Genomic DNA, 13,887 nt, shown 5'->3' with positions numbered 1-13,887 from the left:
AAAGAGGAAGTCAAATTGTCTCTCTTTGCAGATGATATGATTTTATATTTAGAAAACTGCATTGTCTCAGCCCCAAATCTCCTTAAGCTGATAAGCAACTTCAACAAAGTCTCAGGATACAAAAGCAATGTGCAAAAATCACAAACATTCCTGTAAGCCAATAATAGACAAACAGAGAGCCAAATCATGAGTGAACTCCCATTCACAATTGCTACAAAGAGAATAAATACCTAGGAATCCAACTTACAAGGGATGTGAAGGACCTCTTCAAAGAAATCACTGCTCAAGGAAATAAGAAAGCACACAAACAAATGGAAGAGCACTCATGCTCATGGATAGGAAGAATTAATATTGTGAAAATGGCCATACTGCCCAAAGTAATTTATAGATTCAATGCTATCCCCATCAAGCTACCACTGACTTTCTTCACAGAATTAGAAAAAAATACTTTAAATTTCATATGGAACGAAAAAAGAGCCCATATAGCCAAGACAATCCTAAGCAAAAAGAACAAAGCCCTGGAAGGATCACACTACCTGACTTCAAAATATACTACTAGGCTACAGTAACCAAACAGCATGGTACTGGTACCAAAATAGATATATAGACAAATGGAACAGAACAAAGTCCTCAGCAATAACACCACACATCTACAACCATCTGATTTTTGACAAACCTGACAAAAAACAAGCAGTGTGGAAAGGATTCCCTATTTAATCAATGGTGTTGGGAAAACTGGCTAGCCATATGCAGAAAACTGAAACTATACACCTTCCTTACACCTTATGCAACACTAACTCAAGATGGATTAAAGACTTAAACATAAGACCTAAAACCATAAAAACCCTAGAAGAAAACCTAGGCAATACCATTCAGGACATAGGCATGGGCAAAGACTTCATGACTAAAACACCAAAAGCAATGGCAACAAAAGCCAAAATTGAAAAATGGGAGCTAATTAAACTAAAGAGCTTTGCACAGCAAAAGAAACTATCATCAGATTTAACAGGTAAACTACAGAATGGGAGAAAATTTTTGCAATCTATCCATCTGACAAGGGGCTAATATCCAGAATCTACAAAGAACTTAAACAAATTTACAAGAAAAAAGCAAACAACCCCATCAAAAAGTGGGTGAAGGATCTGAACAGACACTTCTCTAAAGAAGACACTTATGTCACCAACAAACATGTGAAAAAAAGCTCATCATTACTGGTCATTAGAGAAATGCAAATCAAAACCACAGTGAGATACCATCTCATGCCAGTTAGAATGGTGACCATTAAAAAGTCAGGAAACAACAGATGTTGGCAACGATGTGGAGAAATAGGAACACTTTCACACTGTTAGTGAGAGTATAAATTTGCCATTGTGGAAATTAACCATGTGGAAAACAGTGTGACAATTCCTCAAGGAACCAGAAATACCATTTGACTCAGCAATCCCGTTACTACATATATACCCAGATGATTATAAATCATTCTACTATAAAGACACAAGCACATGTGTGTTCATTGCAGTACTATTCACAATTGCAAAGACTTGGAACCAACCCAAATGCCCATCAATGACAGACTGGATAAAGAAAGTGAGGCACATATACACCATGGAATACTATGCAGCCATAAAAAAGAATGAATTCCTATCCTTTGCAGGGACATGGATGAAGCTGGAAACCATCATTCTCAGCAAACTAACACAGGAAGAGAAACCCAAACACCACATGTCCTCACTCATAAGTGGTAGTTGAACAATGAGAACACGTGAACACAGGGAGGGGAACATCACACACTGAGGCCTGTTGGAGGGTAGGGGGCTAGGGGAGGGATAGCATTAGGAGAAATACCTAATGTAGATGACAGGTTGATGGGTGCAGCAAACCACCATGGCAAGTGCATACCTATGTAACAAACCGGCACATTCTGCACATGTATCCCAGAACGTAAAGTATAATAAAAATAAATAAGTAAGCATTATTAAATGTAGCAAAATATATTCATATTACCATGAATATGTACTTCAAATTTGCTGTTGAATAAAATTAATGAGATCACTTTAAAAAAAAAAAAGAAAGAAAGAAACATGTGCTCTCAAGGCACAAAATCTGGGTTCAAATTTTGGCAATTATGACTGCCCATTGACTTCATCTTTCTGTTCTTCAATTTCCCTGTCTGTAAACTGCTAATAACAGTATGCTTATGGAGTTATAAAATGTTTAGCTCAGTAAGTGCTTAACAATGTTATTAGTTATGTTACATATATTTACAGACTAAAGAAGCCACTAAAAATAACGGTGATTTCTAGAACATGTTAGGCAGAAAGTTGATGAAAATAATAGCTAATAACTGCTATTTATAAGGTCTTACTAACTTTAGACACCGTTCTAAAAGCTTTCTATGAAGTAACTTATTTAACCCTTATAACAGTGCTATGATTTAAGTACTATTATTTTTCCCACTCTTATACTGAAGGAAGTAAGGCTCAGAAAAGCAATGAGAATTGCTCACAGTTGCTCCTTTGGAATGCAGCAGAACTGGGAGTCAAAATGGGGACTGGATTGACTAGAAACAGAGATTTAAACAATCTGCTTTTACATAAGCCTTATTCTCAATGGAATACAGCAGAAAAATCTTTTGAAATTTTTTTCTACATTTGTCTTGATTATCCTGATCTTTTCGTTTAGGTAAACTCATGTCTGCAACTATATTCCAAATATTAACGAGATTTTGTATACCTAAAAATATTCCTTCAAAAGGTATGAATTAATAAGAGGTGGTAAACCAGTGATCAACCATAACCATGCATGTTTTCAATGCTGAAAACATTTTTGAGATTAATGGAATGTCAGTTCACTTCTTATTGAAAATGTCAATTCACTTTGTTACACCTATCAATTTTAAAGAAACTTAAAATCAATTTTACTTAATTTTGTGGTAGAATATAATTCAATTTCAAGTGGGTATAAAAATTAAACAAGGGATTATTAAAACACGAGTTATAACATATACCTGGAGTCAAATGCAAGTCATCTTTTATACAGCTATTTTTCATTACTCAAACTTTTCATATACATTCAATCAGTCTTCCTCCAAAATATACCAATTCCTGTACTAAGATATTAGGCATAATTTTATTTTATTTTATTTTTTATTTTATTTTATTTTATTTTTATTATACTTTAAGTTCTAGGGTACATGTGCATAACGTGCAGGTTACATATGTATACATGTGCCATGTTGGTGTGCTGCACCCATCAACTCGTCAGCACCCATCAATTCATCATTTATATCAGGTATAACTCCCCAATGCAATCCCTCCCCCCTCCCCCCTCCCCATGATAGGCCCCAGTGTGTGATGTTCCCCTTCCCGAGTCCAAGTGAGCTCATTGTTCAGTTCCCACCTATGAGTGAGAACATGCGGTGTTTGGTTTTCTCTTCTTGTGATAGTTTGCTAAGAATGATGGTTTCCAGCTGCATCCATGTCCCTACAAAGGACGCAAACTCATCCTTTTTTATGGCTGCATAGTATTCCATGGTGTATATGTGCCACATTTTCTTAATCCAGTCTGTCACTGATGGACATTTGGGTTGATTCCAAGTCTTTGCTATTGTGAATAGTGCCGCAATAAACATACGTGTGCATGTGTCTTTGTAGTAGCATAATTTATAATCCTTTGGGTATATACCCAGTAGTGGGATGGCTGGGTCATATGGTACATCTAGTTCTAGATCCTTGAGGAATCGCCATACTGTTTTCCATAATGGTTGAACTAGTTTACAATCCCACCAACAGTGTAAAAGTGTTCCTATTTCTCCACATCCTCTCCAACACCTGTTGTTTCCTGATTTTTTAATGATTGCCATTCTAACTGGTGTGAGATGGTATCTCATTGTGGTTTTGATTTGCATTTCTCTGATGGCCAGTGATGATGAGCATTTTTTCATGTGTCTGTTGGCTATATGAATGTCTTCTTTTGAGAAATGTCTGTTCATATCCTTTCCCCACTTTTGGATGGGGTTGTTTGTTTTTTTCTTGTATATTTGTTTGAGTTCTTTGTAGATTCTGGAAATTAGCCCTTTGTCAGATGAGTAGATTGCAAAAATTTTCTCCCATTCTGTAGGTTGCCTGTTCACTCTGATGGTAGTTTCTTTTGCTGTGCAGAAGCTCTTTAGTTTAATGAGATCCCATTTGTCAATTTTGGCTTTTGCTGCCGTTGCTTTTGGTGTTTTAGACATGAAGTCCTTGCCCATGCCTATGTCCTGAATGGTACTACCTAGATTTTCTTCTAGGGTTTTTATGGTATTAGGTCTAACATTTAAGTCTCTAATCCATCTTGAATTAATCTTCGTATAAGGAGTAAGGAAAGGATCCAGTTTCAGCTTTCTACTTATGGCTAGCCAATTTTCCCAGCATCATTTATTAAATAGGGAATCCTTTCCCCATTTCTTGTTTTTCTCAGGTTTGTCAAATATCAGATGGTTGTGGATGTGTGGCATTATTTCTGAAGGCTCCGATTTTTTAAAGTTCAAAAACTAATTTTGCCCCATGCTTCTCTTTGTTGCAACAACTATGATTTGTTGAACATGTATTAGATGCCAATACTGATAAATAACATTTTACTTATTCAACATAACACAGGAAAAACCGAGGCTTAAGAGAGCTAAATACTATACCCAAGGTCACCCAACACTTTATCATAGGACTTACCACTCTTTCTCCAGTAGCCATATCAAACTTATAGCTTCCTCAGCTATGACATTCATCTACCTCACCTGAGAGATTGTAGACACATAAAAACAGAACCATCTTTCTGAATATTCAGTGAAATATTTATGAAATATTAGAAACATGGTTTGCATCATGTTCAAGACTAGTGGTCCACAAACTAGTGCACATGAAAATCATCTCCAAACCTTGTTTAAAATGGAGATTCCTAATTACCATTACTTACAAACCCAAGAGTCTAATCTGGTTTGGAGTGTTTGGAACAAGCACCTCAGGTGATTCTGACAAAAGTAATTTGCAGATCATACCTTAAAAAGCAGCATTCTGGCTGGCAGAGTGAGATGGCACAATAGAAGCCTATACATTTGCCCTTTATCCCAACAGGAACACCACATTTTAACAGTTATCTGCACACAGAAAAGTACCATCACAAGAACCAAAAATCAGACAAGCAATCACCATACCTGGTTTTAACTTCATATTGCTGAAAGAGGCATTGAAGAGGGTAGGAGAGACAATCTTGAATTGCTAGCATCACCCATCCAGCATTCCTTGGCAGCGGCCTTGCATTGCGAGGAGTCTGTAGACCTGGGGAGGGGAAAACATAGTGACTGTGGGACTTTACATCAAACTCAGTGTTGCCCTATCACAGTGGAGAACAAAGCTGTTCTGGGCTCAGCCAGTGTCTGAACAAGGAACATTTGGACCAGACCTAGCCAGAGAGGAACTGCCCATCTCATCAGTGGTCGGAATCTGAGTTTCTCAGCAAGCCTCACCACTGCAGACCAAAATAATACTCTGGGGTCCTGGGTAAACTTGAAAAGGAATCTAGGACACAAGGACTGCAACTCCTAGTACCAAGCTGAACTCAGAGCAAGTGGACTAGGGTGGCAAGTCACCTAGAGAGACGTCAGTCATTGTAGCAAAGGTAGGGCTTGATCCACCCCTTCCCCAACCCCAGGCAGTGCAGCTCACAGCAACAAAAGTGATTTCTTCCTTCCACTTCCTTAAACAAGAAGAGGAGAGCTAAGAGTAAAAGGGACTTTGTCTTGGGTCTTGGATACCAGCTGAGCCACAGCAGGATAGGGCGTCAGGCAGAGTTGCAAGGACCCCATTCCAGACCCTAGCTCACGGATGACATTTCTAAACTTACCCTGGGCCAAAAGGGAACCTACAGCCTTGAAGGGAAAGAAGTACTCTTGACAGGAGTCATCACCTGCTGACTAAAGAGCCTTGGTCCCAGAATAACCAGCAGCAATACTCAGGTAGTATGCTGTGGGCCTTGGGCTCTGACACATGCTGAACCCAGCACATTCCCAGCTGTGGTGACTATGGTGAAAGATCCTCTCTTCAGAAACGCATATGGAAAAGTAAAGGGGACCTTTGTCTTGCACCTTATGTACGAGCTCGGCCACAGTTGGGTAGAGCAACAAGTGGGTTCTTAGGGTCCCCAAGTCTAGGTCTAGGCTCTTAGAAAGGATTTCTAGACCTGACCTGGACCAAAAGGGAGCCCATTTCCCTGAAGGGTGAGTCTTAGGCCATGCAGTATTCACCACCTCTTCACATGACTGAAGAGTTGTTGGGCTTTAAGTGAATATTGGTGGTGGCCTGGCAAAACCTGCTGTGGGTTGGTGGTGACAGTGGCCACAGGGAGAGGCTTCTCTACCTACGGAAAGGGGAAGGACTTTGTGTTGTGGTTCAAGTGCTGCCAGTTTAGCTGCACTGGAATACAACATCAGGAAAATTTCTAAGGATTTTTACTCCAATCTGTAGCTCCCAGGAAGCACCTCTGGACCCACTCCTAACCCAGGGCCTGAGGAAATTTGCCACCCTAAAGGGAAGGGCACAAACATGGCTGGCTTCGCCACCTGCTGATCACAGAGCCCTAGGTCCTTCAGTGAACATAGGAAGTAGCCTGGTAGTGGTTACACTGGGCCCTGGGTGAAAGCCAGAGCTGTGGTGGCTTGTGTTCTGACCCAGCGTGGTCCCAGTGCTGATGGCCACAGGGGTCCTTGCATCACTATCCCTCCAGTACCAGGTAACTCAGCACAGATAGAGACTGTTGTTTGTTTGGGAGAAAGTAAGGGAAAATAACAAGAGACTCTGCCTGGTAATCCAGAGAATTCTTCCAGATTTTATCCTAAACCAGCAAGGCAGTACCTCTACAAGTCTGCAAAATCCACAGTATTATTGGACTTGGGGCCCAAGTCCCTTCAAATACTTGGAAAGCCTTCTTGAGAAAGATGGACACAAACAAGTCCAGACTGCAAAGACTACAATAAATACCTAATTCTTCAATGCCCAAACACTGAAGGACACCTACCAGTATCAATATCATCAGGAAAACATGACCTCATCAAATGAACTGAATAAGGCACCAGAGAACAATTCTGGAGAAAGAGAAACATGTGACCTTTCAGACAGAGTATTCAAAATAGCTGTTTTGAGGAAACTCAAGGAAATTCATGATAGCACAAAGAAGGAATGCAGAATTCTCACAGATAAATTTAACAAAGAGATTGAAATAATTAAAAAGAGTCAAGCAGAAACTCTAGAGTTGAAAAATGCAACTGACATACTGAAGAATGTATTAGAGTCTCTTAATAGCAGACTTGATCAAGCAGAAGACAGAATCAGTGAGCTTGAAAACAGGCTATTTGAAAATACACTGTCAGAGAGGACAAAAGAAAAAAAGAATAAAATACAATGGAGCACCTTTATAAGATCTAGAAAATAGCCTCAAAAGGCGAATCCAAGAGTTATAGGCCTAAAAGAGGAGATAAGAGAAAGAGATACAGGTAGAAAAGTTTATTCAAAGAGACAATATCAGAGAACTTCCCAAACCTAGAGAAATATATCAACATTTAAGTACAAAAAGGTTATAGAACCCCAAACAGATTTAACCCAAACACTACCTCAAGGTATTTAATAATCAGACTCCCAAAGGTCAAGAATAAAGAAAGGATCCTAAAAGAAGCAAGGGAAAAGAAACATATAACATACAATGGAGATTCAATACATTTGGCAGCAGACTTTTCAGTGGAAACCTCACAGACCAGGAGAGAGTAACATGACATATTTAAAGTGCTGAAGGAAAAAGTTTTTACCCTAGAGTAGTATATTTGGGAAAAATATCCTTCCAACATGAAGGAGAAATAAAGACCCTCTGGATAAATAAAAGCTGAGGGATTTCATCACCTCCAAACCTGTCCTACAAGAAATGCTAAAGGGAGTTCCTCAATCTGAAAGAAAAGGATATTAATGAGTATGAAAAAAAATCATCTTAAAGTACCAAACACACAGGTAACAGTTAGGACACAGAAAAACACAGAATAATATAACACCAGAATGGGGGTGCTTTCTTGTCTTAAGTAGAAAAAATAAATAATGAGCCAACCAAAAACAATAACTACTACAGCTTTTCAAGACACAGTATAATAAGACATAAAGAGAAACACTAAGAAGTTAAAAAGTGAGGGATGAAGAGTTTTTAATAGTTTTTATGTGTTTGCTTATGTAATCAGTGTTATCATCAGCTTAAAATAATGGGTAATAAGACACTATTTGCAAGTCTCATGGTAACCTTAAATAGAAAATCATACCACAGATACACAGAAAATAAAAAGCAAGAAATTAAAGCATACCATCAAGAGAAAACCACTTTCATTTAAAGGAAGCCATGAAGGAAGAAAAGAAGGATAAGAATACCACAAAACAACCAGAAAACAAATAACAAAATCACAGGAGTTAAGTCCCTACTTACCAATAATAACATTGAATGTAAATGGACTAAACTTTCCAATCAAAAGACATAGAGTGGCTGAATGAATGGGAAAAAAATGAGACCCAATGATCCATAGCCTACAAGAAACACACTTCACCTATAAAGATATCCATAGACTCAAAATAAAGGAAACTAAAAAAGAGCATGGTTAGCAATACTTATATAAAACAAAATGGATTTCAAGACAAAAACTGTAAGAAGAGACAAAGAGGTTTTTATATAATGATATAGGGGTCAATTCAGCAAGAGGATATAACAATTGTAAATATATGCACCCAACACTGGAGCACCCAGATATATAAAGCAAATATTATTACAGCTAAGGAGAGTTAGACCTCAATACAATAATAACTGGAGACTTACATCCACTTTCAGCATTGGACAGATCTCCCAGACAGAAAATCAACAAAGAAACATCGAACTTAATCTGCTCTATAGAACAAATGGACCTAACAGGTATTTATAGAACATTTCATCCAATGGCTACAGAATACACATTCTTCACCTCATCACAGGAATAATTGTAAAGGATATACCATATGTTAGGTCACAAAACACGTTTTAAAACATTCAAAAAAATTGACATAATATCAAGCATCTTCTCTGACCACAATGGAATAAAACTAGAAATTAACAACAACAGGGATTTTGGAAACCATACAAACACACGGAAGTTAAACAATAAGCTCTTAAATGACCAGTGGGTCAATGAGGAAATTGAAAGAAAAATTGAAAAATGTCTTGAAACAAATGATAATGGAAACACAACATTCCAAAACCTGTGATATACAGCAAAAGCAGTACTAACAGGGAAGTTTATAGCTACAAGTGCCGACATCAAAAAAGAAAAAACAAACTTAAAATAAATAACTTCATGATGCATCTTACAGAGTGCTGATTGGTCCATTTTACAGAGTGCTGATTGGTGCGTTTACAATTCTTTACCTAGACACAGAGTGCTTATTGGTGCATTATCAGAGTGATGATTGGTGCTTTTACAATCCTTTAGCTAGACACAGAGCACTGATTGGTGCAACTTTACAGAGTGCTTATTAGTGTGTTTACAATCCTTTAGCTAGACACAGAGCACTGATTGGTGCGTTTACAATCCTCTAGCTAGACAGAAAGGTTCTCCAAGTCCCCATTCGACCCAGGAAGTCCAGCTGGCTTCACCTCTCACTTTTATTTTCACATAGTTGTGTAGTTTTAAGAGGTCTTTGTGATATTGATTTCTATTTTTATTCCACTGTGGTCCAAGTGTACAGGTGATATGATTTTGATTTTTTAGAATCTACTGAGATGTACTTTACGGCAGAGCATGTGGTTGATGTTACAGTATATTCCATGTGCAGATGAGAAAAATATATATTCTGTGGTTGATGGGTGGAACAATCTATAAATGTATATTAGATTCCTTGGTCAAATGTCTAATTGAAGCCCATAATTTCTTTGTTAGTATTCTACCTCAGTGATCTAATGCTGTTGGTAGAGTGTTGAAGTTCCACACTATAATTGTGTGGCTGTCATTTTGTATATGGAGAAGTACTTGTTTTATGAATCTGGGTGCTATAATATTAGGTGTGTATATCTACAGATTCAATGCTATTCCTATCAAACTACCAACGTGAGTTTTCACATAACTAGAAAAAACTATTCTGAAGTTTATATGAAACCAAAAAGAATAGCCAAGCAATCCTAAATAAAAAGAACAATGCCAGAATCATCACATTACCTGACTTCAAACTATGCTATAGGGCTACAATAACCAAAACAGCATTGCATTGACACAAAAATAGACACACAGACCAATGGAACAGAATATAGAACTCAGAAGTAAAGCCACACACCTACAGCCATCTGATCTTTGACAAAGTTGACAAAAATAAGAAATGATGAAAGAAATCCCTATTTGGTAAATAGTGCTGGGATAACTAAGTATAGACAGAAGAATGAACCTGGACCCCTACTTTCACCATATACAAAAATTAACTCAGGATGGATTAAAGATTTAAATGTAAGACCTCAAATTATAAAAATTCTAGAAGAAAACCTGGGAAACACCATTCTGAACACTGGCCTAAGGAAAGAATTTATGACTACATCCTCAAAAGAAACTGCAACAAAAACAAAAATTGAACAAGTGGGACCTAATTAAACGAAAGAGCTGTTGCACAACAAAAGACACAGTTGACAGAGTAAACAGGCAACCCACAGAAAAGAAGAAAATACTTTCAAACTATGTGCCTGACAAAGGTCTAATATCCAGAATCCATAAGGAACTTAAACAACTCAACAAGCAAAAAACAATCCCATTAAAAAGCAGGCAAAGGACACGAACAGACACTTCTCAAAAGAAGACATACAAACATATGAAAAAATGCTCATGTCACTAAACATCAGAGAAATGTAAATCAAGACCACAATGAGATACCATTTTACATCAGTCAAAATGGCTATTATTAAAAGAACAAAAAAACAACAGATGCTAGCAAGGCTACAGAGAAAAGGAAATGCTATTACAATGTGCATAGAAACGTAAAGTAATTCAGCCACTGTGGAAAGCAGTTTGGAGATATCTCAAAGAAATAAAAACAGAACTACCATTCGACCCAGTAATCTCTTTACTGGATAAATACCCAAGGGCATATAAATCATTTTACACAAAAGACATATGGATTTGTATGTTCATTGCACCACTATTCACAAAAGATATGAAATTGAACTAGGTGCCCATCAATGGTGGATTGTATAAAGAAAATGTGGCATACATAGACTGGAATACTATGCATCCATAAAAAGGAATGAAATCATGTTCTTTGCAGCAACATGGGTACAGCTGGAGGCCATCATCCTAAGCAAATTAACACAGGAACAGAAAACCAAAATGCCACATGCTCTCTCCTGTAAGTAAGAGATGAATATTAGGTATGTAAACTTGAGAAAAAATAGACATTGTGGACTATTGGGGTGAGAGAGCAGGAGATGGGCAAGGGCTGAAAAACTACCTTTTGGGTACTATGCTGACTACTGAGTGATAGGATCATTTATACCCCAAACCTCAGTGTCACACAACATATCCATATAACAAACCTGCACATATACCCTTAAATCTAAAAGTTGAAATTATAAAACACAAAACAAAAAACTTGATTATTAGCATACTTTCAACTCCAGACATTTCCCCTATTTTCTGCTACAATATCATGTTCTCCCACTCAACTAGGTCTTTCCCATCAAATAAACCAGCTCTTATTTCTCCCATGTTAAAAATATTTTAAACATCTTGAATCTATTTTTTCTATTTCCTTTTATGGCAAAATTCCTCAAAAGAGTTATGTATTATTGATGACCAAAATTTCTCTTCTATTATTGTACTACTTATCTAATCTGTTGAAACAAATCACCTTGAACCACTTCACAAAAACCACTCTTGTAAAAGCCACCAATAATCTCCAAATTGTTCAATTGAATGGTCAGTTCTCTACCCCCATTTAACAGAATTTGATGATCACTCTCCCGTCTTTGAAACATTGTCTTTATGTGGCTTCTAAACAATATAATTCCCATGGTTTTCCTCCTTGCTTACCAGCTATTTCTTCCTGCTCTTTTTGTTGATCCCTGTATATCTCCTTGTCCTTTTAATGTTGGAGTGTTTCAGGGCTCAGTCATTGTCCTTTTTTCCCTTTCTATGTCCACTGATTCAGATTCCTTATTTTAAATACAATAGATATACTATCATTCTCAAATGCATATTTCATTTGAGCTTCAGAGTTACATATACAAGTGCCTACTTGACACCTTTATATGGCTAACTAAAGAAATCTCAAATTTAGCATGTGCAAACTAAACTCTTGGCCTCCCAACAGTCTGATCTTCCCAGGATCTTCCCTACCTCTCCACTTCATTTTTCTCATTTGCTCAAGCCAAAATGCTAGTCTCCTCTTTCTGTCATAGTCCACATCAAATTCCTCAGAAAATCTTATTAGTACATTTTCAATTTATAGCTGAAATTTGGCCACTACTCACTCCTCTATTGTACCATCTGGATCTAAGCCCTCATCATTCCCACCTGCGCTATTGAATATCCTCTTAGTTTATATTCTTGCTTCTACCTTTGTCTGGTCTATCCTTAAATCAGCAGCCAGAGTAATCTTGTTCAAAGACAGGATAATTTTGTTACTCCTTTGCTCAAAACACCACAGTAACATTTCATCTCACTCAGAGAAAAAAAAAACACATAATGACAATCGCCGAAAAAGTAAGTTTCAATTGCAGCTGCAATTGTTTTCTTAAATGCTCATAATACTGTTATTTTAGATGTTTCACTACAATAAATAAGACAGGGCCCCTGTTCCTTCTCTGACCTCTTCTGTTATTATTTGCTTCTAATTTGCTCCTCTCCAATCACAATGGCTCTCCTGATACCCCTTGACCCTACCAAGAATGCACTCTCCTTATGACTTTCACACTTACTGTTCTCTTTACCTGAAATGCTTTTCCCCCAGAGAGCCACACAACTTACTCTCTCGCCTCCTCCAGGTACATATATGAATATATTACTTTCTCAGGCAGGTCTTACCTATCAGCCTCTTAAAAAATTAAAACACTTCCCTCCCTCTAGCATGCTGTAGCCTTCTTTCATGCTTCATTTTTCTCTGTAACATATATCACTATCTAATATACCCTTTCATTATTTCTATCTTGTTTTCTATTGTCCCCCCCCCACCCCCCACTGGAATGTAACCTCCATAAGGGGCAGGATTTTTGTCTGTCTTCTTACTGCTGTATCTCCAATACCTACTGCAGTGTATAGCACATTTCATATTCAACAAATATTTGTTGAATGAATGAATGTACAGAAAAATAGCACAATTTTAACAGCAAAAAAAAAATTGAAAATGATTTAAATGTCCTTTAACAGAAAAATGGATAAATTCAATGTAATCTCATAACACAATCTCAGAAATATATTGTTGGGGGTAGAAAATCTACATAAAGTGTGATATCAGTTATAAAGCTTAAAACCCTGCAAAATAATACTTGCTTCATTTACAGTTAAATACATGTGCAACAATAGAACAAAATCACCTATGGGTAGAGTAAACATGAAAGTCAAGAGAGTTTTAACTCTGAGATAACAGAAAAATTGGATGATTAAACTAAACAGAAGATTTTATTTATCAGCGAATTTTACAATATGTATATACACTTCCAGTAATATTTGAAATATTTAACAATGAGTTATATGTCTCTCGTTTGCCTAAAACCCACATCTGCATGTTGTCAGTGTTTCTGAATTAGTGACTTGGAGATCTTGTGTGAAAAGATTGTTTGCAGATAGAGCTATAGCATGAAATCCAGTCTATGACTTCACTCAAT

At 37.2% G+C, this 13,887-nt stretch overlaps 1 long non-coding RNA gene across 3 annotated transcripts in view; it reads right to left on the bottom strand.

Moving 5' to 3' along the window:
* Positions 1-13,887, bottom strand: part of LOC111549494 — a 302,423-nt gene that overhangs the window by 197,869 nt on the left and 90,667 nt on the right. For all 3 annotated transcript variants that reach the window (XR_003309652.1, XR_002733756.2, XR_003309653.1), the window contains exon 2: positions 5,189-5,312. This is a non-coding gene — a long non-coding RNA (uncharacterized LOC111549494). The remainder of the gene's footprint in view (positions 1-5,188; positions 5,313-13,887) is intronic.

Source organism: Piliocolobus tephrosceles, chromosome 6 (assembly GCF_002776525.5).
Source record: "Piliocolobus tephrosceles isolate RC106 chromosome 6, ASM277652v3, whole genome shotgun sequence".
In the NCBI taxonomy this organism is placed as follows: Eukaryota; Metazoa; Chordata; class Mammalia; order Primates; family Cercopithecidae; genus Piliocolobus; species Piliocolobus tephrosceles.
This window is presented reverse-complemented; position numbering and strand designations above follow the sequence as displayed.